General features: G+C 39.6%; 1 long non-coding RNA gene across 2 annotated transcripts in view; it reads right to left on the bottom strand.

Annotated features, from left to right (window-relative positions):
* Positions 1–27976, bottom strand: part of LOC119244631 (uncharacterized) — a 104638-nt gene that overhangs the window by 68844 nt on the left and 7818 nt on the right. For both annotated transcript variants that reach the window (XR_005125095.2, XR_008551782.1), the window contains exon 2: positions 14831–14934. This is a non-coding gene — a long non-coding RNA (uncharacterized LOC119244631). The remainder of the gene's footprint in view (positions 1–14830; positions 14935–27976) is intronic.

Here is a 27976-nt window from a genome sequence, read left to right as displayed (position 1 = left end):
GAAAGTCACCTGAAGGCTAACAGTGCCTGCACTGGGCCAGCAGTGATGCCTGACTCATGGCCATGAGAATCTGCCAGCACCCCACTGGCTGTTCCAAGTCACAGCATGAGGCCTGCTTGCGCCCCCTGTTCCCATGCCAACTCTTGGCAGATGTATCTCTGTTGACTTAGACCGAGGCTATTTTGGCCCCTCTACACTTAATCTCCCTGGTCACCTGACCTCTACATTTGCCTTTAACTCCCTGATTTTTGGTGTTAGCTCTATAGTTACTCCTCATGCTGTCCTATTCCCATTTTAGTCAGGTGGAGAGCCAAGGCCCCCCGATTTTAGACAGTAGACAGCTAGGTATTTGGCTGAACACTATTTTCCTGCGGGTTGAGATGTGGGAATGGCAAAGTGCTCAGAAAAGTGGCACTTAGAAAAGTGTCAAATCCAAAAAGAGGAGATAGGCAGAAGGCTTCAGTCACCCAAAGAAGCTTGTCAGAGAGGGAGAGCTTAGGACAAAGCCCCAGGAAAAGAGTGGGTTCTAACAAGGAAGGATCACATTGGTGGGGTATGGCAAGCTAGTGTTATCAGGTGTCCACAGGTGTGGCAAGGGCATGGCAGGACAGTTAGAGCCTGACAAGAAAGCCGACTTCAGAAACGCCCAGCCCTGCATGCCACTCCATCTCCACTTTGGTCCGTTCCTATTCCTCCCTGGCTGCCTTCTTCTTGAGGCTCCCAGGCCGGCTCCCTCCTGCTCTGCCTTGTTGCCAAAATATCATATTTGAGTGACTGGCAATGGTTGGTCTCATGCAAACGCCACTGCCAGCTAGTGAATTTGCATTCTTTTTTCTTTGTAAATTTCTGTTGCCAAGTGTGATTATTTTGGATATGATGTTCTGCCCAAATATGGCCAATATTGATGACAACTCAGAGACGATATATTTAATATTTTGAATTATGTTTTAATTTTGCACATATAACATTTGGCACAATAAACTAGGGTTTAGGTGCCATAAATCCCTTGAATTGATAAATGGAGTCAATCAATAAAGTCTCACTTAAACTAATATGCTTTATAAGTACAAATAAAACCAGGAACATGAATAGCTACTTTTATTTTTTTTTCCGCATTGTGACTAGTTACTCGTTCTTTTTTTTTTAAAGATTTATTTATACAAGAACTGGGGTACAGGCCAGAGGCATGGGAGGGTGAGAGGATTCACCAGAGACAGAGTGGGGAGCAGAACAGGCAGACAGATCGAAACACACTGCTGAGGGGAACAGCAGGAAAGGCAGGAGAGGTCTGCCACGCCATGTGGGTATCTCCCTGGCCAGCAGGGAATCGAACCTGCACTACAGAGGCTGCGGACAGCTTCACAGTGCTGTGCTTAGCCCGCTGTGCCACAGGGGAGACCCTAGTGGTTCTTGACTTTAAATTATAACATCTTTTTGTGTCATGTCATGTAGTATTCAATTGATCAGCTTCTAGTGAATACTTGTTTTGTGGGATGACCTGTGGTGCTTCATAAGCTGGGTCCAATCTCACCTCTGGCACCATCCCCCCCACATTCCTGTCATGTCTCCCACGCCCACCTCACACACATACCGCCTGGTTCACCAGCAGTATATACTGAATGCACATGGTTCCTGTCCCTCAACATTGTCCAGTCAGGTGAGGGTGACAGTCACATATTTATTTCAAGGTGATGAAAGCATTTAACATGGCCTTGAAGGATGCAGCGACAATCAGCAAGGACAGCTCTGTCGAGACACCAGGTGGCAAGCCCTGGAGACCGGTGAGCAGTGAGGTCAGGGGAGGGTCTGCCTGTGTGTTGGGGTGCAGGCTGGGAGGGCAAGTTGGCGGGCATCTCTGTGCCCAAGCAGGGTCTGAGTGGTCTGTGAGTGGCTTATTCTGAGTGTGACAACCCTGCCCCTCTGCCCCTTCACTGTGGTCAGATTCCCAGGTCACATACTCTCAGCCACCCTCCATGGCTTGCTGCTAAGGGAGAAGAGAAAGCTCAGGCCTTTATTCTTTTTTTTTAAAAAAAATCTCCCCTTAGGTGCATTCACCATAGTTTTCCCACTACCAAAGTGCCCCCAGCCCTCCTCACACTCCCTCATGCTCTACACTTCTACATTCCTTTCCCTTCCCTCGCCCCTGAGTGGCTCAGATCTAAGTCTACTTTTAAGAGTCAGTCTTACAGTTGTCTTTGTCTGATCCTTTGTTTGGTTTCTCTAGATTCCACATGTAAGTGAAACCATCCAGTATTTATCTTTCTCATTCTGGCTCACTTCTTAGAATAATCTCTTCCAGCTCCATCCATGTTGCCACAAATGACATGGTTTTATCTTTTTTGATCACCAAGTAGTGTTCCATTGTGTATGTGTACCGCATCTTCTTGATCCAGTCGTGTTCTGGGGCATTAGGTCGTTTCCATTTCTTGGCTATTGTAAATAGTGCTGCTATAAACATAAGAGAGCAGGTTTCCTTTCATTCTTGAGAGACAGGGAGGGAGTTTGTTGAGGGTGCTTATTTCTCTTTCTTTTGACATTAAAGCAAACCACAGTTAACCGCTGCCTGGACTTCTCTTCAGGTGTGTAACAGACCTGCAGCACACTGATCTCATCCTGAGCGTGGCCTGGCCTCTAAGAAGACTTAGGTTTGAGTCCTCAGAAAGGTCTGCAGCACAAGTCTAAAAATAGGCGAGCAAAGAAGCACAGCTCAGGGATAAATGCTCTTACCAGGCACCAGGGAAGCCAGCTGTATCAAGTTCAGGCTTCCTCCCAGCCAAGCCACAGGGTCATGAGAGACTTCCCATCTTGGCTTAGGGAGCTGGGAAAGGGGAGGAGGAAGTGGAGAGGCAGGATGTGGTGGCGGGGGCAGCCTGGAGGAACAGGGCTCAGAGCAAAACTCCTCCTTAGAACCTTCTGAATGGAGCTAACCAGTTAAAAAAAAAAAAACAAAAGGGAACACACACACTCACACACACACACACACACACACACACACATTCACACAGCCCCCAAACCACTCTTTGATTATGTCTCTTTCAGTTGAAACTGGGATTTGGGATATTTCTTGTGGGGTTGGTCAGTGCATGATTTTCAGGTTCCTAGTCAGCAAGACTACAGTATTCGCCCTGATGAACTCACATATGCCCTGGGGTTGTGTTAATGAATGATTAACAATGGCTTATCAATGGTGATTAGCAAAGAACCTGGTGGAACTGGGGTCTGTGGTGATATCTTGAGTGCCATTTCTGTCCCTTCTGTGCCAACATCTCTTCCCTCTGCCTTTCTAGTAGCTGAGCATATCCGCTCAAGGGCAGGACTGTTTCATTTTAGGGGATTTGGAGACAAAGGGTTGGAATTATAGTAGGCTTCTGGCCTGACTCAAGATGTTCTAGGGAGGAAAAGACACTTCCTCTTTGCTTTTGACCTCCTTCCAAAAGAAAAAAAAAAAGAATAGTCACTTCCAGGAAGATATAAGAACATGTCACCACGGGATCCCCAGGGATCCATTTCAGGGGGCTCCCATCAGCAGGTGGATGAGCTATTTTCCAAGTGTGTTAAATATAAGAAGCTTTGAGCATATTTCTGTGAGTCAGACTGAGAGGGTGACTAGGTTTTTAGGCTCCGACAAGGATCATTAGCAAAATACCTACTGCTACTATCATCAACATTTTGGGACTCATACATTTAGAAATATTGAAAAGTTCTGCTAACTTCAATTTGTTTATTTTTATTTACTTAAATTTACTTTACTCAACACACTTATTTTTCCTCCCAGCTTTATTATGATACAATTTACAAGGCTTTAGTCTTTTATATCCTCATGCAACTTAGAGGGAAAGATCTTCTCAAATAGATTGATCCTTTGCTGTTTCATAACCCTGAAAATAGTTTTTCTTTAAAATATATCCTCCGTAATAGCTTTGAGACTTGACTGACAGCAAAGGATGGGAGAGAGAATTAGTAATTCCCAAGTGACTGAGGACTGGATTCCAGGTCAGTGAATGGTCAGCAGAATTCTTACCTGGGCAGGGCCCCTCCATCAGAGTAGGAAGCCTGGTAGCAGGGTAGCTGTGGCTAAGACTTTAGCCTGAAGTCTTGCTTCAGGCTACAGTCATATTTCAGTTCATATTTCATATTTCAGTTCTGCCCCCTCCAAGCTATGTGTTTTTGGGCAAGTCTTTAATCTTTGCTATTCAATTGTTTTTTTGTTTTTGTTTTTCTTTTCTAAGTTGGAGGAACTGAGTTGCGTACCTTGTGGACAAGCATGTGGCATGGTATTTTTTTTGAAAGATTTATTTTTATTTACACCAGAACTGAGGTACAGGCCAGAGGCACCGGAGGGTGAGAGAATTCACTAGAGACCAAGTGGGGAGCAGAACAGGCAGACAACGGAAAGCACTGCTGAGGGGAGCAGCAGGCGAGGCAGGAGAGGTCTGCTGCGCCATGTGGACATCTCCTCGGCCAGACGGGGATCGAACTGGCGCTGCAGGGGCTGCAGACAGTTTTACAATGTTGAGCTCAACCCGCTGCGCCACCGGGGAGGCCCACAAGTGGCATGGTATTTGGCATAAAATGCTCAATAAATGCTAATTCCTCCTCCTCCAATTATTATCATTTTATAGCCAACAGACCTAAAAACACCTATATTAATTAAACACTTTGATTCATTTGGAAAGAATAGCTTGTCACTATATGTAACTGACAAGAACTATGACATGCCGATGCATATTTTGGGTGTAAGGGTGGGGATAATGCGGCTCATCTAGCAAACATACAGTTTGCTTTGGGGCAGAGAAGAACATGTTACCAGTCTATCTCCCCTAGCACTTCTGCACTCACAGAGTTAAAGTCTCCCAAGTAGAAAACAATCTCCACTCCCAAAGGGTAGTTAACTTACCATTTGGATCAGGCTATTTACTTGATCCTTCTCTTTTATTTCAAAGAGACTTTTTGCAGTTATTCAATTTAGTTCTAAAGACCTGAAGTGTTATGGAATAAATTTGCTTATGGTGATAGATGGGTGTTTTTGACAACTCAGGGCTTTGCTTCTAAAGCATTTTTATTACCACTCAATATCACCAAACAGTGAAATAGCACAGGACACCAATCAATGAGGTGCAGATACCTCTTAGGTTGCAGAGGGATCAGGTGACAAGTTTAAACTGCCCAGCAAACTGGTGACAGGCAAATTGGGCTACCATTAGGCTACATTCTTTGTATGGAGGTAAAATGAAGGAGTTGGTCATCCTCTGTCCATATGTCTTTAATTAGAAACAAAGGAAGTCAGGACTCTTTATCCACTTGAGAAAAACAGTAAAACTTTAAATTGAAAATCCCTGTCACCAAACGTCTGTGTGATTGAGCTTCTGAAGGGCTGCTCCAGTGGTAAATATTTGCAACATGGCTGTCCACTTGTGGTGGTTGCCAAGAGTGAGAGTTACCAGAGAATCATGAAACAGCTGGAAAAGGGGTGGAAGGGAATAGGGCTGTGACCTAGCCTTCCCAGCCTTCCCCAGAGTGCTGGGGGCAGTCATTGACCTTTTGCTCTGTTCTTCTGAGGAGAAAATTGTACCACATAATTTTTCCAATTCAGACGCAAAACCAAAAACTCAAGTCCAAATGTTCTCAGTCAAGTGAAAATGCTCTGAGACCTCAGAAATGCTCATTCACCAAACACCATTTTCGTGACTAGTAATTTGGTCAGTTGTCACTGGTTTTAGAAAGGTTCCGGGTGGTCCAGTTTCCTCTGGGAACTCTGTAGGTATCATGGTTTCAGTTTCTGGAATTTTCTGCTTGCCTTAGAGTTCCAGGGAAACTAAATTTGGTGAGGAAAAGTGAGAGCCAACAGTTCAGCTGTGGAAGGTAGTTTAATGCTGAAGAAAGGAAATCCTAATTAGGATTCCTCCCTTTTTCTTCATACAAGGCACAGGCATGAGCACTCTCTGGGCAGAGATAGAGGCTTTGAAATTGTGATCCCTGGCACACCTGACTAAGAAAGGTGCCCAAGTTAAAATTTCAAAACATTTTATAATGATCTATACATTTTTTATAAGTGCCATTACATCTCCTTACACCTCTTTGGGGTGTCAGAACTGCTAAGCCTCAAGTATTTCCCACCCTAAGGGCCGAATCAGTTGTAACTGGGGAGGTGTGAGTCTCTAATTCCTACACACTTTACTGCAGTCCTCTAATTTAAAGTATGCAAATGAGGTTTTCTCCCTTCGGAACAATCCCATGCAATTTGGTTGAGGAGCTGTGAGCATTTCACAGCAAGAGGATAGGGCCATCCAAAAGAGATGGAAATTGCTCAAATGAACAATTTGCATTCACTGTCCTCCTGGGGAAAAATAAATGCAAAAACATCTGTTGTGAAAGTTAAAGTATAGTCTTTAACTCCTCCAAATTTCTTAGTCCTTGTTTGGTATGGCAGAGCACTTGCAAAGGCAAAGCGGTTTTGTCTGTATGTTTGTTTGTTTAATGCACACCAGAGAGGCTGATCTATAACAAATAGTCCAAGGCACCATGATGGAAACTGAGAACATGAAAGTGGAAAGCAGGCCAGTCAGCTTGCAGGACAAGCAGTGGAGGGAGCTTCTGTCGACAAAACTGGTTGGGAAGTGTTAGCAAGCATTTTGGGAAGCTAAGGGCTGTCCTCCAACCAAAGCAGGCCATTGTTCTGCTCTCTGTAATACTAAACGTCAGAAAGCACATCCCAATCTCTAAATGAACCTTCTCACACTTTCCCAGCCCCATCAAATATTCTTCTTCCTAAGGAAGGAAGATTATGTGCTTCTTGAAGCTAATCAAGCAGAGCATAGTTTAAGAAGCCAAGTGGAGAGTCACCTCTTGGACGTTACTAGCTTCAGTCTTCATTGTTCTGGGAGAGCCCATGTGGATATCAGATGGAATTTCCCCCTCAATCCTGGGAGCTGCTGTGGGAAGGTCAAGCCATGCCAGATCCAGACTCCATAACCAATCAGTGCATCAGGTAGTTTATCAAACGTCAAATGCAAGTTTTTTTCTTCCCCTTCAAAGTTTTTCTTTTTTTTTTTTCTAATTTCATTATGTCCCTATGGCATCGAGACCAATTAGAACAAAATAAAAATATACCTACTTGGGAGTGTCTGGGGCTGAACAGATAAAAGCTGTCACTCACAGATCACAGTGGAGCGTTCTGGCAGGAAGACTCTCCTGCAGCAAAACCACTTGGAGCTTATCTACACGATGCTTTGAACCTCCAAGGCAGCAGATATGGCTGCTTCAGTCTGAGTTTTTAAGCTATTACCTTGACTTCTCTCTTCTTTGTGTCTCTTCAACCAGGTCACTTCCTGACTATCGTTTGGTTTCATAGTTAAAGATGTTAGAGGCAAGCTTTAGGCTCATATCTGTCACTCAGTTCCCTCTCCTTGCCCCTAAGGACAGAGGAATTCTGTGCAAAGGCCTTATCTTTGCTGATCTTGGCACATTGTCATATCCTGCATGTGTGGGTCCCAGACAAGCCCCAACTGTGGCCAGCTGGATGGATGTCACAAGGGAAAATCTCTCATCACAGCTGGTCACTTCCTTTCTCAGGCTACAGCCCCAAGAGCTATGTCAACTGGGGCTAGGGAAAGTAGGCCAAACCAAAACTGGCTGCAGAAGGAAATCATGCAGAGTTTATCTGGAGGTGTCTGCAATCCACAGTGACATTGTTGCCTCATCTCTGTTGCGGGTGACTTTGAAATTATCCCCATTTGCCTTCTATTTCCAAAGGTCATGTTATAGTCCAAATCTTGTAATTCACCAAAATTAGCACAAATGAACGGGTTTCCACATCCAAATTTCTATGAATCACAGGGTTTATCTTGTGTCTTCTAACATTGCCAACTAAGTGTGCCTAGAATATGGAAAGGCAGGGTCAAACTTGGGTTGCCATCTGCATGAAGCAACATTCATTATATGTCCTCCTCTGCAGTTTGCTGCTTGAAATCCTTAAATAGGAAATTAAATCTTTAACTTTACCATCTGAGAACTAAGAACTCTGTGCTAATACGTAGAGGATGCACATTTAAAATGTCCCACTGAGTGCAAACTGGTCCAACCACTATGGAAAGCTGTGTGGAGATTCCTCAACCTGCTAAAGATGGAGCTTCCAGATGATCCAGCAATTCCACTCCTAGGTGTTTACCCAAAGGACACAGAATCATTAATTCCAAAGGACACCTGCACCCCTATGTTTATAGCAGCACTATTTACAATAGCCAATCTATAGAAACAACCCAAATGCCCAAAAATAGATAACTGATCAAGATGATGTGGTACATATACACAATGGAATATTACTCAGTAATCAAAAAAGATAAATTCATGCCATTTGCAGCAACATGGATGGAGCTGGAAGGGATCATGCTCAGTGAAATAAGCCAGAAAGAAAAAGAAAAATACCGGATGGTCTCACTCATAGCAGGGGTTTAAAAAATCTAAATAAGGGACCAGGAAAAAGGCTAATTATAATAAAGTAAAAATCAAAATCAACAAGTAACTATAAACCAGACACACATGGGCACAAGGAGAGGGGGGTTAGGGGGAGGGTAGGAGGGATTAGGGTCAAAATAAGGGGGGTGGGAATTGTATGGGGAATATAACCGAGATGAAAATGCATACATTGTACAAAAATGAAAAACGATGTAAAAAATATACAAAATAAAATAATTTAAAAAAATGTCCCACTAAAATAGCAGATTCCTGTCTGAGGTCAAGATTGTTAGGGAGTTGGTGGGGGGTGGTCAGGTAGAATGGTTGAGAGTAGGAAGTCCTGGAGTCCCGAGAAAGGAACAGGATATCTGGATGTGCATAAAAAAAATGCAGAGAAAATGAAGACAATTCTACTTTCCCTACAATGGGCCTGTGTGCCTGCTCTTTCAGTTATTGATTCTTCTGTCATCAACAGATCAGAAGGTGTGAGCCTCCTTGAGAGAGGAAAGTCGCCTTTCTTTTGGACACCAAGACAAGTAGCATGCAAAGCTGGGTGTGTGTTCCGTTCGTCCCCAACCACAGTGAATTCCACCTCCAGCAGGGCCAGGGGTTGCTGACTTGGCGGTGAGGTGCAGTCTTCTCTCAGCTGGTTACAGGGGCAGAGACTCAGTGTTCTGGTTTCCAAGCCTTTGCTCATGTTGTGCCTGAAATCTAAGAGCAGGAATCCACAGTCCTGTAGTCATCCTGAGTATTCAAAAGGGGTCAACTGATTTTAAGGCAACTTTGCTCTTGACTCATCTATCCTGATCTTTCTATCAGATCTTCCAAAAGGGGAACTAGTCCATATCAGAAAAAGCTCTGCAAAAAAAATGAACTAATTTTCCCTCCTTCTGTCCCCAGAATTACTTGATCTCTTCGCCTGACTTAGCTAAGTCCTTTCACCAGTCTGTCCTTGATGGGCTGGTGGGAAGGAAACATAAAGAACACATATCTAACTCTTAAAATCATTCCTAATCATTTTGTCAAAAAGCACAGGTAGAGCATGGGATGCATAAGTACAATGCAAACAACATTAAAATGGCTGGGGACATACTTGGTCTGGACTACCTGGGACCAGGCTGAAGAAAGTGCATAACAGCTGGTTAACCCTTCATCTTAAAAAAAAAATCTACAAGTGTTGCTAGAATCCTCAGTTGTATTTAAAATATTGGGTTTATCGGTAGAGTGATCAGTTTTTGGTTTCCCTTTTAACATTTGTTTCAACATAATTAAAGCCATTTCATTCCTTTAAAAAGGTGACAGTCTTATATTCATATTTACAATTTGAATTCAACAGTGATTTAATGCTTTTACATTCCACCTTTTAAAAAATCATCCAACAAATGAAAAGAAAATGGAAAGATTATTCACTTGACTGAAATCATCTTTGAAATGACTCTGAATCTATTTCCTAACATTTCCTGATTGATTGACTAGAAAATAAATAACCCCAAGTGGTAACATTATATTTATATTTCTAAGTTAGGAACATTTCTTATTGTACCACTTCTAAAACAGATTCCCAAGAAAGTGTGTAATATATCAAAATAGCATTTTCAATATCTGCCAAACCTTAACGTTTGCATCTCAGCAAGAAAGTGTGTAACTAGTGAGTAAACTGCCTCTTTGTCAGACATAAATGTGGCAAATTCTAAGGTGGCTCCTTTTCAACTAAATTGTCTCAGCATGCAGAACAGTAGGGAGAATGTTTGCTATAGGACACAGGCAAAAAACCAATCTTTAGATGATTTTTCTGGGAGGATATTACATTAAGTTCCAGAGAGAAATAATGAGATCTTCATGGTGAAATGGCATATTTCTTTCAGAATCACCTGCTCTGTTTAAATGGTTTAAATGTGCTCTATTCATCAGAACATGTCCAGAACGTTCCATGAGTCCAGCACAGCCTCCTCTCTGCCTTCCCTCCCCGCTCTTCTTTCCCAGGATGGTAATGAATTTTGCAACATGACTCCTTGCTCCAGATTTCCATGCAGCCTGACCATCTCTACACTTACCTTGTCTCCACACACATGCTTTTCAAGAGGCACAATTTTGTCTTGTCTGGAGAGCAATGTAATTAGAAAGCAATTTGGGCCACATGCACAGTTTCCATAGTCACTTGACACAACCTCAACCTGCCTCTGGTGGGGCTAGATGTGTTGTGTTGACTGTCCTCTGAGATGTGTAGTAGTTCAGGAGTCCTAGGCCTCCCTGCTCTAAACGTCAGCACAGCCAGCATCAAGGACTATTGGATACTGGCTTCTTGGAAGCACTGGGATGGGGTGGGGATAGGGAGTGGTGACATTGGCATCTGCCCAAGTCCCACAAGGCCTCAGGAATATACAAATGACACTCAGCAACCTGATACTTGCAGCCTAACCACTCCACACAGAATGCCGAGGGCATAGGCAGCACATTCCAACCCACAAGTTTCCCTTATGATATTGCTCATTAGTTCTGTGTGCATTCAATAAACACCTGGCCTCCAGGTTGCAAGTTGGAAGCCATTTTTATTTTGACTCTCTCCATTTCTGTCTACATTCAATAAATTGTTATGTCCTATAACTTGGCTTTCTCATTTCTGTTCTCAATTCCCTAACTCAGGTTTCTTATCCAAAATACTATCATAGCCTCCCAGCTGTTATTTCCATATTCAACTCCACTTGCCCAAATTCTAGCATTATCCTATGGCCTGATTACTTCTCAAAATTTATAGTTCTAGTAATATTATGTCACCCTCCTGTTCAAAGATCTCCAATGGTTTTTCCTGGCCTATAGTTTCCTTAGGTTGGTGTTCTGGTCCACTGTTTATGATATAAATAAAGCGTTACTGGAACACAGCCATACTCATTCATTTATATATTAAGGCTGCATTTATATCACAGTGGCAGAGCTGAGTTGTAACAAAGATGCTGTGGCTTACAAGGTTTTATAATATTTGATCCTTTATAGAAAATGTTTACTGACTCCAACTCTAAAATATGGTCCCAAATCTCCTTTCCAACTGCATTTCCTTATTTCCAGTCTTTTCCCCCCTCAATGTCTTGCTAACACTAGTGTACTCTCCGCTGGGAAAACTCACCCCTTCAGACCCGTGTAAGTGGACCCTCCTCCCTGACATTGTCTTGGTTCCAGTTTCAATGTGACCTCTCTCCAAATGGCATGCCCTTCACACTTTGTTATGGGATTTTACAGTACCTGACTTTGATTATAAATATTAATGTGTGTATCTTGTTTCCTCCCTCTCACTCAAGTCTCAAAGCTCCCTGAGGGCAGTATTCATGTCTTAGCCATCTTCAGCTCTTAGCCTGCCTGGCTCTCTGCACATAGTACTTGGAAATGTACTTGACTCAAAAGCTAGGAGTTTTTTCTTCCAGCAGCTGGAGACAGGCATGGTAAAAATTAGGCAGAAGTAGATACAACCTATTCTTCCCCATGAAGTAGGAGTCTAGAAAAGGCTGGGAGAATCCAGAATCATCTCCAATCTCAAGAAGCATAACTTAATCTCTTCTGTAAAATCCTTTTTTGCCATAGAATGTAACACTCACAAATTCTAGGGATTAGTACCTAGATGTCTTTGAGAGCCAATATTTAGTCTAGAACAGGAAACTACTAAAGAAAGAAAGAAGCTACTAAAGAAATAAATATTCAGTCTACCACAGAAAACTACTGTACCTACTACAGTAGGTACTCAAACAGAAAGGGTGGTACCTCCGTGAGGTCAAGAGGCTGTGGAAATAGGAGATACTGGATGCCGGTTAAGTGTGGAATGGGGGGAGTAGGGAGAAATTAGGTTATTGAAAGACTATGTGGTGCAGGCACTGTTCTTAGAACAGGGATACTGGCATGCCAGAGAGCACAGAAAGGAGTATGGGATTGGATGAAGATAATACACTGGCAGCAAAACACAATGTGTAGTGAGGCAGAAGCAGATCCAAGGGGACAGTAGTTGAGATAATTTAAAGTTGAGACAATCTAAAGTTCAGACCTTCTTTGAGAAAAATAATACAAAATCACACACATAAATTGGTATGAAAATGAAAGTTTATTTAGAATGAGAAAAGAAATCATAAGCAATAAATTGTGAAAAATGAACCAATGCCCCAAATATTACATGATCCAGAAAGATAGTTTCACGAACTGCTTGATGCCACTTTGTGACACCCACTCCCTATTTTCTCATCTATGTACTTTTTGAATATCCCTTTTAAAACAATAATTTTGTAATATCTTCTTTAGAAACATAATTTAATTACTCCTTTTCCACGTGACTGAGCAAAATGTGATTCTTATAATATTGGTAATTATTATCAATTATGTACTACAATAATATTGATAATTTACAAAAATTTCCATGATCTTATCAGCCATTCTTAATAATAGCATGTAAATTTTTAGGATCATTATCAAAATTGAAAAAAATCACTTTCAAGTTTCTTTGCTATAAAAACTATTAAAAAGATACTACCTCTATATTTACAACAGCATGATAATTGCTCTAAGACAACAGGGACATTGATTCATTTCTATTTTGTGAAATTTTCATTGAAAAAGAACAAAATGTATGGTGCTCTTGTAACTGTATATGCTGTATTATCAGGTATAAATCCTGATGGAAGATGCCTTCCATTTTGGTTCAACATTGATGAAAAACATGTTTTCTATTTGAGATTTTGCACATTTGATGTTTGGAAGAATTTATCACAGATTAGTCTATGTTTCTGTACATGTCACCTCATTTCTCATTATAGTCTCATATCTACTTTGGGTCATCATGTTGGTGAGTTTCCACAGTGGGCGGTAAGTAGTATTCCCAGAAGTATTCCCATACTGGAATGACTAGTAGTAATTTAGCTATACTCAATGAAAATACACACACACACACACACACATCCTTCTAAACCAATCTATCACCAACTCAAATCCCCCTTAGCCAGATTTCCAAAATACCTGCAGGCCCTCCAGCATCACCCAGCACAAGGGGAGAAAAGGTGGAATGGAAGTTGTACAGGAAAGAGGCAGTGGTATTAACTGATTTTGGTTAAAATATCATACTTGTGTAAATTTAAAAAAAAAAAGGTCACACTGTAAGGGCCCTTGTTAAGGCCTTGGAAGGAGTCAGTGCAAGGGAAGGCCTCTGTAGCACATCTTCATTAACTTCACAGTCAATTCACCTCTGTGTCTAGAAGTCACTCAGGTGTGAACCCTTTAATGAAATTGCTTAGGAAAGAGATCCAGAGATAGAAAGAGTCACTTTGTGCCAGTGAGGGCTCCATATCCATCTGGCACACAAATCCTTCAGGCATTTTCATGGCATAGTGAAATATTTCCTCTACATTTTTTCTTTAATCTGAGTTTTTCAAAGCTTTCAGGTTTGCTATGGTAAATAGTTTGACATTTCTCAAAAAGCTAAATTGAGATTTTTCTACATGATCTAACAATTCCACTCCAAGTTATATACACAAAGGAATAAAAAACTGAAATGATAACAACACTGTACACCCATGTTCATAGCAGCATTATAGGTAAAAGATAGGAGCAACCCAATGTCCATCACTTGACAAGTGGATAAACAAAATATGGTATATACATGCAATGGAATATTATGCAGCCATAAAATGGGATGGAGTTCTGATATATGCTACAGTATGACTGGACCTTATAAACTTGTAAACATTATGATAAGTAAAATAAGTTAGGCATTAGAAGATAAATACTTTTTGATTCCATTTACATGAAATATCTAGAACAGGCAAGTTTATAGAAACAGAAAATAAATTAGCCCCCAAGGTTGGAAACAAATGGGAAGGAGAGGAAAAATTATTGCTTAATGGTTAGAAAGTTTCTAATTGGGATAATGAAAAGTTTTGGAAGTAGATGTGATGATGGTTGCACAACATTGTGAGTAATTAATACCACTGAATTATACACTTAAAAATTGTTAAAAAATGTAAATTAATATTATATATATTTCACCACATTAAAAAAATACCTTCCAAAACTCAAGGTACTGTTGAGCATCAGAAATTAACTTGTTCACATCAGGTTATTAAAGAATAAATAATGTCTGGCAGAATATTTTCACATGTAAATACATATCTAAATGATTGCAATCTCTGAATTAAGAATTCTGTAGCTCTCACCTTACATTGAATACATTTATATTTTACAAATCTTGTAGATTAATTACTAAGTCAGTGAAAATTGATATTAGTCTGGTATATAGTCACTTACACTCTCTGCATTTGTCAACAATCAATTATGGATGAACTCAATTGCAGCAAACTCAGGTTTCTAGATATTTACCACTATTATCTTCTATAATAGAAAAACTTACCTGAAGGCAATAAACTTGTACTGATATCTTTCAGACCCTGAGATTCTTGACATTGTCAGCCTACTGGATTGAGTGCTGTCCATGCAACCTTCCGAGGTTTTCACCTAGAGCATAAAAATAGGGGAGGGAGGCTCATTAAGTGAATGAGGGTCACAATGCTAGGTGAACATTGTGAGACTTCTCTCTAAATGTATTTGCTATCCCTGCCTCTCTTGCCTCACCCCGGGTTCCAGTTGCTTCATCTAGGATATAATCAGAATCTGGGTTGGATAGGGTTATATTGCAATTTCTATTGTATTAGATAACGGCTATATTGCAACTAACTCCAGAATAGCTTAGCACAATAAGAGTTTTCTTTTTCATTCAAGCAAAATCTGATGTGGCTATTCCTACTAGGCAGGTGGCTCCTTTCATCTCCTGGTGCCACCATCTCCTAGGGCTTTGGTGTTGTCTTCTGGACCCTATGTACATAATCAGTAGATGGGAGAGAGAGGGAGGTTGTAGGGGTGGCTAAGATGGTTTTAGTGCGGGAAGTCTGGAAGAGATGCACTTCTGCCTGCCTTCTGCCCGCATTACATTGACCAGAACTCAGTCACATGGTCTCTCCTATCTGCAAATGAGTATGGGAAATGGATTTTGGTCCATATATGACAATGTCTCAGCCACAAGGCTTTTATAAGCCGTAAGACCAAATGCCTCTCCAATCTCCTGAGCTGTTTTATCTTCTCTGCACCACCGTAAGATAGGAACAGTCTGGTTTTCCAAGGGGAAGAAATGAAAACATAGAAATCTTGAATGTAAGCCTCCAAACTGGATAAAGAAGCCTAGCCTTTTGACTGTGCTTAGGATCCAGCCCCTTCACTTTCCTGGCTGGGTATATGGAGTGCCTTCTCTCATGATCTGCCCTGAGCTCTGGAGCAGATTAGGACAGTCTCTTCTCATGGGGAACACTTGGAACATCTGGGATCCAGATGCTGCTAGCTTCATTCATGGTATGAGCACAGTGAAAGGTATTGGTCTTAAGCTCTAAAATCCTGCAAGGTCTGCTTTCTGTCTCTGTGAGATCTTCTCTCCCCTTTTGCACTCTTAGAAGGCTACATTCAGTGAAGCCAGCCTTATTTGACAGCTGAAAGGGAATTCTCAGTGGAGGACAGTTGATTTTGGAACAATTCCTGCTGTCAGTCCAGTAAAACCCAAGTTTCCTGACCTATAGGGCATGATGACAAACCCATCTGGTTTTGCAGTTAGCCATTCGAGGGGTTTAATTGTGAAAAGCTTGTCCAAAGTTAAGCTGAGATAGTGCACAGAAAATGATGAATTTATTTCGCTGATCATCTCCCTTTCTGCCCTCTTCCTCCTGACTGTTCTCACAGGCTCAAGCAATGCCTATTGCTGGGATGTCAAAATACAGTTAGTAGGAAGTACCCTTTGCCTTCTCTCTGTGCAGATCTCCAGCTGGTCATCTGTCCTGGCATTCTATTTCCCATGAAAGTCCCCTGGAGATGAGATTTGCTTCTACTATATGATCTTTTCATTCATATTATGAATAGCAATATTAGAATTAAGTAGATTCACGGCTGTCAAGCCAAAATGTGTTTTTAGGGAAAAGAAAAAGTGCATTATGTTTTAAAATTAGAATTTAACATTCAGAGATTGAGATTAAGATCACCACACCTGGGTCTTTCATCCCCATGTATCCTTTAGTCACAAAGACTCTTGAACTGGGTGAACTGTATGGACTCCTGAGTAAGAAGGCTTTTTTTATGCTCACATCTAACACTATTACTAAAGATGCTTTACACATGACTGAGAGAAAGATAAATTCTTTTAAAACACAGTATGTAAGAGCAATGAGGCTCAAAAACATACTTGCTATAAGATTCAGGAACAGAGCTCTCATGTGCACAGGTGAGAGGGGTAACATCTGTCTTCCAGATGTTTGTCTCACTACCCTGGGCATTTGCCTATTTAGGTTTGCCCCTCCTGTACTACTATGGAGAAGGAAGGAGGATTTTGGGGGGGGTGGGGGAGATACTTTCAGATGCAAGGTATAGCATGCCTGATCAAAAGTGGAGTCTACTTCACATAACAAGGACATCCTGGAGGCAAAAGGAGTCAATGTTGGCTGATCCACTGACACAAAGGCATGAGTTTTTTTTTTTTTTTTTTGCTCTGCACTCCTCAACCGTGCCTGCTCATAGTCACAAAGTGGCTATTGCAACTCCAGCCATCACATACTCACATAACTATGGCCCAAACCTGCAATGTCTTTTTCAATTTTCATCACCTTTCTTAGAATGCTCTGCCCTGTCACTTGTATCTCACTGGACTACAAGGAGTCAATTCTTAACCTTAATATAATTATTTGCAAAAGGGAATGACTGATTTAGAGCAGTGGTTCTCAAATGTTAGCTTGAATTGGAATCTCCCTGGGTCTTGTTAAAACAGACCGCTGTGCTCCACCTTCAGTTTCTGATGTAGTAGATTGGGGTTGGGACCTGATAATTGCATTTCTAATATGTTGTCAGGAGATTCTATTGCTGCTGGTCTGGGGGATTATACTCGAGAAGTCCCTGTTTAGATCAATCTTTATTCATTTTGGGGGCCTAGGGAAGAGCTGCCTTCTCTACACGCAGATTGGGATAGGGGTAATTGCAGAAAAACATCAGAACTGAGTGAAGAGAGCTGGTTAGGTTGTCATCCAACCCCACCTACTGCACGATTTCCTGTATTTTCTCCTCTATTTTCTGAGTTACCATACTTTCTTTTGACCTCCCCCCAGCACTTTCGATTAATGTGCTTTTTTTTTAATAGAGGCATGTTTTATTTATTTATTTGTTTGTTTGTTTATACATGCACTGGGTACAGTCAGAAGCGCGGGAGGGTGAGAGAATTCACCAGAGCCAGAGCGGGGAGCAGAGCAGGCAGAAGGACCGAAGTACACTGCTGAGGGGAGCAGCGGGCGGCAGGAGAGGTCTGCGCGCCATGCGGGACCCTCCTCCGGTGGCCGGGGAGCAGCCGGGGATCGAACCGGCAACGCAGAGGCCGCGGGCAGCTTCGCAACCCAGTGCTCAACCGCTGCGCCACCGGGGAGGCCCTCGATTAGATAATGTTAATGAAATATTTTCATTAAGTTGATTCCTATAGCAGAGATTTTTCCTTCAAAACTAACACAAATTTTAAGTTAATCATAGGTACTGCTTAAATTATGTAGAGTTTAAATCATTTCTTTCAATATCTATTATTTTTCTGTCCTTCTCCACAAAATGTTACCAAACTTCATATCTGTTCACTCTTCCAGGTTTACTAGAACCATCTTAAATTCCTCACAAATCTCTTTAGCTCATATGAACCTAAATACTTCTGTGTGATCAGCAAATATTTCCACACTTCACTAGGTCATTAATAAGTATATTACACTAAGTCACAGGAAACATTAAATTGCATTTTGGGCATTTCAAGCAATTTCCCAAGGTGACAGCAGCTTGACAGCATATGTTGCTCATGTTATAAAAAAAAAATCCATATTTGATTCCATTCTTTCCTGTTAATAGTTGCAGTAGAGGTAAAATATATCTAAAGATGTCATTTCATTTTATAAGGCAGTGTATATGGCTTACCATGGAAAGATTTGGAGAGCTGTTTTGAGAGACACCCTTTCAATCCCATGATGGAAGAACTAGCAACTTAGTATCACATTCCACCATTGGAGAGTCATTTTTTGGAATAAATAATCATCTCTCTTGAAGTAAAAGTGCTCTTGAATTTATCTTTTTTGATTGCTGAGTAATATAGCAATCCAGATGTGTACATGTAACACATCTGCTTGATCCAGTCATCTATTTTTGGGCACTTGGGTTGTTTCCATAGCTTAGCTATTGTAAATAGTGCTGCTATAAACAGAGGGGTGCTGGTGCACTTTTTAATTAATGTTTCTGTGTCCTTTAGGTAAATACCTAGGAGTGGAATTGCTGGATCACATGGAAGCTCCATCACTAGCATGTTGAGGAATCTCCACACAGCTCTCCATAGTGGTTGGACCAGTTTGCACTCCCACCAGCAGTACAGGAGAGTTCCTTTTTCTCCACATCCTCGCCAACATTTGTTGTAGCTAGTTTTTTTAATATGTGCCATTCTCACTGGTGTAAGATGGTATTTCATTGTAGTTTTGATTTGCATTTCCCTGATTACAAGTGATACTGAACATTTTTTCATATGCCTGTTGGCCATTTGCATTTCCTCTAGCTCTTCTGCCCATTTTTGGACTGCATTATTTACTTTGTTTTTGTTGAGTCTCTTCAGCTCTTTGTAGATTTTTGTGATCAGTCCTTCATCATTAGTGTTGTGTGCAAAAATTGTCTCCCAGTCGGTGTGGTGTCTCTTTGCAGCAACATGGATGGAGCTGGAAGGGATCATGCTCAGCAAAATAAGCCAGAAAGAAATGGTCTCACTCAAAGCAGGACTTTAGAAAACTTAAATAAGGGATCAGGAAAAAAGACTAATTATAATAAAGTAAAAATCAAAATCAACAAGCAACTATAAACCAGAGACACGATGGGGGGGAGGGAGGGATTAGGGTCAAAATAAGGGGGGGTGGGAATTGTATGGGGAATATAACTAAGATGAAAATGCATACATTGTGCAAAAATGAAAAACGATGTAAAAATATATAAAATAAAATAAGTACTCTTGAATGGTTCAAAAGGTAGCCCTAGTCACTTATACCAACTTCAGTGTGAATTCACCTAGTAAAACCCTTACTCCTGAAGGGACAGAGACAGAAGAAGCAAGGAATGATTGATTTGGGAATTTAGGGAAGCCAGCCTCAGTGGGAGGTAATTCCCAGGAGGCCCTGGACAGTTGGGCAGGTGGTGGTGGGGGCTGGGTGTGAAAGCTGTAAGGAAAAAGACCTCAGAAGGTAGCAGTGGGGACAGAAGCGGTGGGAAAACAGGGAAGATCTCCTACAGTTTGACCAAAGAAAGTCCTATTTAGTACCATAAAACACATGCTCATAAAAAATAATAGAAATTCTTGGGGTGTATTCCTATGGGGAAAGAACATTAATACCTCAATTCCAAGAACCAGACTTTTTTTTTTTTTAACCTCACCTTTTGGTCAAAACATGTCAATGGGGCAATGACTGTTTTTAAGCATCCTTATCCTTATTCCCACCAAGCTCTCAGCAGCTTCACGATGTAAGAACACATGATGAAGAAATCAAGGTAAGAAAACTTCTAATTAAAGCACCAGTTAAAGGCAGAGCTAAGATTCTGGTGGCCAATCTTGTTGTATTATACTATATAGTCTGCAAGATCAGGGCTGCTGTGGATGGTTGTTCAGACTGTATACTGCATGAAGGCACCCAGATAATAGGTGACAGGGACATAAGAGCCAGGGATGCTTTATTAAAAGTAGCACAAGAGCTCTGAACACATACCAGAGACCTTGCTATACAATATTCATTATCATTTATTATTTTCCTGCAAATAAGGCATTTCTTAATAGACCTAATTTTTTATGTCTGTATTATACTTATTTATATAAAATTGGTGCCTGCAGGACTGGCCCTAGATACAAGAACGTTTAGATTTCTTATCATCTCCCTGAGTAAAAAAGGAGTCCCCCCCCCCCCCCGGGTGGCTGAGTTCAGAGACCTTGCTAGTGCTGAGGCACCTCACCTCTGCCTGCAGCCTGCTGGGCAGCTTCCAGCCTAGCTGTGCACAATTTGGTAAATACTGAAATATGTGTGCATCCATGGAGCCATCATCGCAATCAAAGTCATAAATGTGTCCACCACTCTCAAAAGTGTCCCCCTGTCCCTTTAATCCTATTTGCCTCTTCCTTTCACATTCTGAACCCTACAGACATGCTTTCTGTTACCATAGGTCAGTTTACATTTTCTAGATTATTATATAAAGGGAATCATACAATATGTGCTGTTTTAGTTGTTCTTTTGGTGTTGAATACAAAAAAATCTTAGCCTAACCTGAGACCGCAAATGTTTTCTTCTAGAAATTTTATATTTTTAGTTTAGATTTTAAATTCATTTTGACTTAATTTTTGTATCTAGTGCAAGGATTGAACCAGAGTTAATATTTTGTACATAAGGATATCTGATTATTCCATCTCCACTAGTTGAAAACATTATACTTCCCTGAATTATCTTTATACCTGAGTGCAAAATCAATTGACTTTATAGGTGTGATTCTATTTCTGGACTTTCCATTTTATTCTATTGATCTTATCATCTATCTTGACACCAATATTATTCTACTTTAATTATTCTGTTCCACTGATCTATTTATCTATTTTGATGCCAATACTACAGTATCTTAATTATTGAGATCCTATGATAAATAAGGTTAGGTAATGTGAAATCTTTGTTCCTATTTTTCAAAGTTGTCTTACAGCTCCTTGATCTTAAAAATGTCTTTTCCTACAAGACAAGATTTCTACCAAATGAATTTTGATTGAGCATGCAGTATTTCTATGGATTAATTTGGTGGTAATTTGACTTATTACTTTACTGGTAAATCATTCCATTTATTTGTTTTTTATTTCTCTCAGCAATGTATGGTAGTTTTAACTGTACAGAAAATATATATATTTTGCCAGATTTTCCAATGATACTTTACTTTTTTATATTATTATAAGTGGAATAAAATATTTTAATAGCCAACTGTTCTGATAGTGTTTAGAAGTAACTAATTTTTGTGCATTGATCTTGTATTCTGATAATCTACTTATTCTCATAGCTTTTTATAGATTCCATAAGATTTTCTACATAGATGATAATGTCACCAACACACAGAAGCATTTTCTTTCTTTTCCAATCTGGATGCCTTTAATATATATATTTTTTTCTCTTGTCTTTTTGATCTGGTTAGAACCTCCAGTATAACATGGACTAGAAGTGGTGGGTAAGCATTCCTGCCTTGGTCCTAATCTTAGGGGAAATTATTCAGTTCTTCACCATAAGTATGAGATTAGCTATCCATTTCATTGATAGCCTTTATCAGGTTGGGGGAATTCCCAGTTTTCTGACACTAGGAACTACAATTACACATTCATTGGGCCATGTACTATTGTCCCACAGTTCATGGATGCTGTTTATGGTTTTTGGTATTTCTCCTCTCATTTGTTTAGTTTCTACTGCTTTGTCTTCAAATTCATAATCTTTTCTTCTCTAATGTCTGTTTTAATCACATATATTGTATTTTTTATATCAGACTTTGTAGTTTCAATTTGGACCTTATATTTTCCAATTATTATTTAAATGCATTTGTCCACCTTTTCCATCATTGATGTCATTTCCAGATCACTTTCAACTGATTGACTTCTTTCTCTGATCATGGGTTAAATTTTCCTGCTTCTTTGCATGCCTCATAATCTTGATTGTATGCCAGACATTGTGGTGCTACATATTTTGTGTTACTAAGACTAAGCTTGAACTCTTTTCTAGAACACAGTTAAATTATTTGGAAACAGTTAAATTATTTGGAAACACTTTTTTTTTTTTTTTTTAGGTTTGCTTTTAAGGTTTATTAGGCAGAATCAGGAGATAAAGTGTAGCTCTGATTTTACCACCCCAGTCAGGCAAACAGTTCCAAGTTATGTTTTTGCTCTGGCACCCCCATGTCTCTGGAAAGTGTGTTTTCATAGACTTCCCAGATTCTCATTTCTACATTCTTAACTCAGGGAGATCACCAGGATCTGCCTGTATTTCTCCTCCTTGCTTGAACGTGGTCTTATAGATCTGGGACAATTATAAGGCTCACGTGGTTTGTTTAGTCTCTCACAGACATTGTCCTGTGTCTTTCAAAGTCTTGTTTCATATATATTGTCAATGTTTTCAGTTACTTCAAGCAGGAGAGTAAATTTGGTCCTTGTTATTCCATTTTGGCTATCCTGTTGTTTTTTTTTTTTTTTAAAGATTTATTTATTTATTTATACAAGCACTGGGTACAGTCAGAAGCGCGGGAGGGTGAGAGAATCCACCAGAGCCAGAGCAGGGAGCAGAACAGGCAGATGGACCGAAGCGCACTGCTGAGGGGAGCAGCGGGCGGCAGGAGAGGTCTGTGTGCCATGGGGGACCCTCCTCCGGTGGCCGGGGAGCAGCCGGGGATCGAACCAGCGCTGCAGAGGTGCGGGCAGCTTTGCAACCCAGCGCTCAACTGCTGCGCCACCGGGGAGGCCCGCTATCCTGTTTTTAAACCTTTTCCTGGAACCAAAACTTACCAGCCTCAGGTACCTCTCCTTAGGCCTTCTTTTCTAATGTAGCAACTAATCTAGGAAAGCAACCGATTCAGAGCATAACCAATGAGCCTCCACATCAATAGTACTTCATTTTCATGGTTTGATGTTGAAAATGGCAGATTACTTACCTGCTCTGAACCCTAGTTTCCTCATTTATAGTTAGGAAAAATAATAGTACTGTGAAGGGTTAATTCTCTTACACTCTACCTCTTTCCTCCATAAATGCAACAGTAGAGCTAGTGAGTATCTTGGGAAACTAAAGTTGGGGGAACCCAAAGCAATCACAGAGTGAGATTGTACTGGTAATCAAGGGAAGCTTAAATACCAAATATTTGTACTGAAAATCGAGCAATATTTGTATGTATCAGTTTTACATACACCCAGCAAAGCAAGATATAATAGCTCTGACTTTCCATTCTGGAAAGAATTAAACCAGGCGAACCACCTTTTGCTAAAACTATTTAAATTTTGTTCTTCACAGATTACTATTTACACTATCACCATTAACATCAAAATTCTGGCAATGTGTTTTCACTATTAAGCATATCTATGACAGATTATGAAGTAGTACTTCAAGGAGAAAATCTGTGTGGATCTTCATTCTATAAAACTATTTGCTCAAGTAGATAACTGTATTAAATCAGTTATAGAAATAGTAACTTAAATAATGGATGAGGTCCTACCACTTTCTGTAGACAAAGGGATTTAAGCAACATGAGAAAAGATGATTATATTCATTCTAGTAAATATGTATAATTTATAACAAAGGAAAATAGTGGAGAATAATGTTAGGAAAATATTGGATATTTTAATTTATCCAGTGTTCTATTTCTTTTTTACAGTGGATTTAGGACATTGAAATGCATAAGTCAAAGCAGTTGAAGTTTTAAGTCCTACTGCATTCTGACATGTGACTATTTTAGTCACCTAAAAATTTAGATTCCTTGCTTAGAAAGAGACAAGATAGTAGGAATAAAAAAAGAGACACCTATTATAAGCCAAGGATGAATTTTAAAATGGTACTTTAGCCATTTAACATTCATGATTGAGTCATGTTACAAAACTGGCACAAATAAACAGTAAATTAACCATCTAGAATAAATTTAAGAATGAAAACTTTGGTAGAAAGGAAACGATACTGTGTATTGTTTGGTAAGTCTCATTTTTCTAAAACTTTTGACTTTATATTTTTATTGGATTCCTCTTGCCAGATTTTAGTCTCTTTAGTTAAGTCATTATAACTAGTAAAAATAAAGCCAAATCCATGCAAAAACACAAAGAATAGATTAATTTTTTTAATTAGAAGTTTTTTTTTCATTTTTTTAAATTTATATAGTTTTTACATCATTTTTCATTTTTTGCACAATGTATGCATTTTCATCTTGGTTATAGTCTCCATACAATTCCCACCCCCCTTGTTTTGATCCTACTCCCTCCTCCCCCTCTTAGTGTGTCTCTGGTTTAGAGTTGCTTGTTGATTTTGATTTTGATTTTATTATATTTATTATAATTAGTCTTTTTCCTGGCCCCTTATTTAGGTTTTCTAAATTCCTGCAGAAAATAGTAAAGTTAACATACCTGGTATAAAACATACTTGGACCACTTTCATATTTAATGAAAAAATGTATTCCACTGAGTATTAACACTAAATAACATTACCTAGAAATCCAGTAATAATTTTTCAGCTTATTGCAAGACTGAGATTTTGCTTTTCCCAATATAGCAGAGTATTACATGAAAATGCCTTTAAATCTCAACAAGTAACCCTAAAGTCAAATCATATTACTCCCCACCCCCCATCAGTGGAATGTACTATTAAGAAAATATTTCAAGAACATCCACAGAGACATTAAAGTTACTTAGACACTAAATCATCTAATATAAGATGGATGGATTTATGGCCAGAATAGGAAGATTCTCTAAAGAGAACAAAGTACTTATTTAAAGAGTCAATCATGGGACACAGAGTGGGTTTATAACATTTCTGTAAACTGTTACGTTCTCATTTCAGGGAGTGCAAACCCTGCAATTTCTTCTAAACTGTATTTTATGTGTTCAACAAAATACATATCACCCTATACTAAGAAATAAACTAATAAATAGTGATATAGACTTGGGTTTTGCCTTCCTCCCTGTTAAATGTCTCTGGAATTTCCTGTTCCTCTTTTATGCAAGGGATTTCTTTTCCTGTATCTTTACTTTATCCATAATTCTTTTAAAGCTTATTGGCTTGTATCATTTTTAAGCATGGGTTTTTCTTTAAAAATATCAGATTAAAAAATTCTCAGTCTTACATTGTCTCAGGAAGATTATGCTCTGATTAAAAACAGACCCAGATTGTAGATGGGCCTTTACTTTCTTCTGAAACACAAACAAGAACAATTTCAATAAAAACATTCCATTTTCCACCAGAGACGCGGGCAGTGGTAATCCAGGTATTACCCTATCTGAAAATATGCATCCAACACGAAGGGCCTGCATGGAAGTATTTAAAAGGCTTAACCTAAGATTTTCATATTAAGAATGGAATGTAGTAACTTTTGATTTCTTTAAACCCTAGTTTTGAAGAAAAGCACATTTTAAAACGAACTGAGTAATAACCTGAGACTGTTAACAGGTATGCTGGTAAATAATGAGCACACCTTTTTCCTTTCCTTAGTTCTTTTTGGAAGTGAGTAGACAGCAACCAAAAATGCATGAGGAGGGATGTTCACTGAAGCACTGTTTATAATAACCACAAATTGTAGTCAGTTCTGACTACCCTTATGAGGGAACTGATGAAATAATTTGAAGTTAGGATGTGTCCCACAGGAAGGTTTAAGAAGCATTGGAAGTCAGTTGCCTAGTTATGGATCCAGTGCCATTATTCAACAGCTATGTGACCTTGGAATAGTTACTTAAATCTTACTTTTGTCATCTATAAAATGGGGACAATAGCAGCAGTTAATTCTAAAAGTTGGAGTGAAGCACGAGATAATAGTTATTAGTATCTGCAGCACCTAAAACAATGACTTGGCATATAATAGGTGCTCAATAAATATGTGTTGAATAAAAATAAAGAGATTGCAAGAGTGCCCCTCAAATAGTTGACACTCAGAAGTAGCTATTATTGTGGCATATCCTTAAATGGATTATTAGAAACTAATTTAATACTGCATATATCAGCATTACACTTATATCAATGTGTAAAAAGAAACTGAAAAATTAAATATAAGAAACAAATTTAAGAAGTACAAAATGCTATCATTTTTATATGAGAAAATGACCAAACTTGGCAGATACCTAAACACATATTTTTATGCACACATACTCACACTCACACACACACACACACACACACACAACCATCTCTGGAAGCATTCACAGGCACTAATATGCTTATTCTCTTTTGGAAACTGTTTTGTACCATTTGAATTTTGGCCACTTGTATATATGACAGGTTGTTTTTTTAGGAAGTAGATTCTGGAGAGGATTTTTGTTAGGGAGTGCTTTTATAGAGGGGGAAATAATGAACCCAGCACAGAGCAGAAGGAGGAGTTAATCTGCGATGGATTACCCACAAAGGCTTCCAGGATTTGGAAGTTGGAATGGCCCCTCAGAGTTGCCCCAAGATGAAGGGAAAGGACAAGTCTTCATACCCTCAAATTGATCAGTTCCCAGAAGCAAGCTGTCCCTGGAAGGAGGAGAGTCCTGGGTGACGTGGTTTTCTTCAGCTGAGGCAATCCTGAAAGAGTGCTGATGGCTAAGAGCCTCTTCAAGCACATCCTTAAACCTGGAGGATCAGTCCCTCCTTGAAAGGGGTTGGGCAGCATACAATAGCATCCATTACATTATTTGTTCTTTCAACTAATAATGACATAAATATCAAGAATTTAATTTCCAGTCTCAATAGTCAAAAGACGGAACTAGCATGATCTTGGAGATCATGGCAACCTCTGTGGTATGACTTAAGTGTGCCTCAGGGCTATCTGCCTCCACTGCAGTTTTTCCTACATTATCTTTTATCAAAAGTACGGGAAGTTTTAATAATTTGCTGAGAGAGGACTTAAGCAGTGCTTCCTATGGAAATTTATTTGTGCCTACTAGCTGTGTAATAGTTAATAATTGTTCATCTTACCAATAATTCAGGAGTACATGCATTGACCAATAGGGAGCAAGATAATAAAATTGTCCAATTTCTCTAATTTAGATCCTTTAATATTAGTAGGAGTTCAAGATAGATTCTCTAGACAATCAAAGGAACATGACTACAATAAAGAGCAATGTTCTACAAAATGGCATGTGTGCACTGCAGGGGGTACAAAAGACACCCACTGGCCATCACTTTATAGAAATAACTTTTGCTCTGGAAGGAAATTTAAGAACTTCTACATATACATAGTTTTGTCTTAAAAAAGGAAAACCAAGGAAGAAAGACACTCCCCCCGATATTTGAGAAAGAGGGAGGATAGCCTCTTACTCAATCTACAAGCTGGTCTGCTGTATTCCAAGTGTAATAAAAGAGAAAGCCCTATCTACAACACCAAAGAGAGTAACAAAGTTGATCTTGCTTTTAGATTCTTATTTTGTGGTTAACTCATTCTCCGTGAACTAGGATTTTTTTTTTTTTATCTAAACAAATCTTCACAAAATTATGTGGCATTGGCTATTGTCTATCTGGCAACCTGGTGTCTAGAAATGGATGCTGGAACAGAAAAAAGGACTTTTATGTTAGAAGAGGAGAAATTAAATTCTGTAGTTAACAATGCTTTACTAATGTTAATTTCTTAGTTTTGATAAATCTATTATAGTTATATAAGGTGTGAATATTAGGGTAGTTACATAAAGGGTATATGTGATCATTCAATCGTTGCAACTGGTAAATCTAAAATTTCTCAGATTAACAATTTC

This window comes from Talpa occidentalis, unplaced genomic scaffold (genome assembly GCF_014898055.3).
Source record: "Talpa occidentalis isolate TD23 unplaced genomic scaffold, MPIMG_talOcc4v2.1 talOcc4.14, whole genome shotgun sequence".
NCBI lineage: Eukaryota > Metazoa > Chordata > Mammalia > Eulipotyphla > Talpidae > Talpa > Talpa occidentalis.
This window is presented reverse-complemented; position numbering and strand designations above follow the sequence as displayed.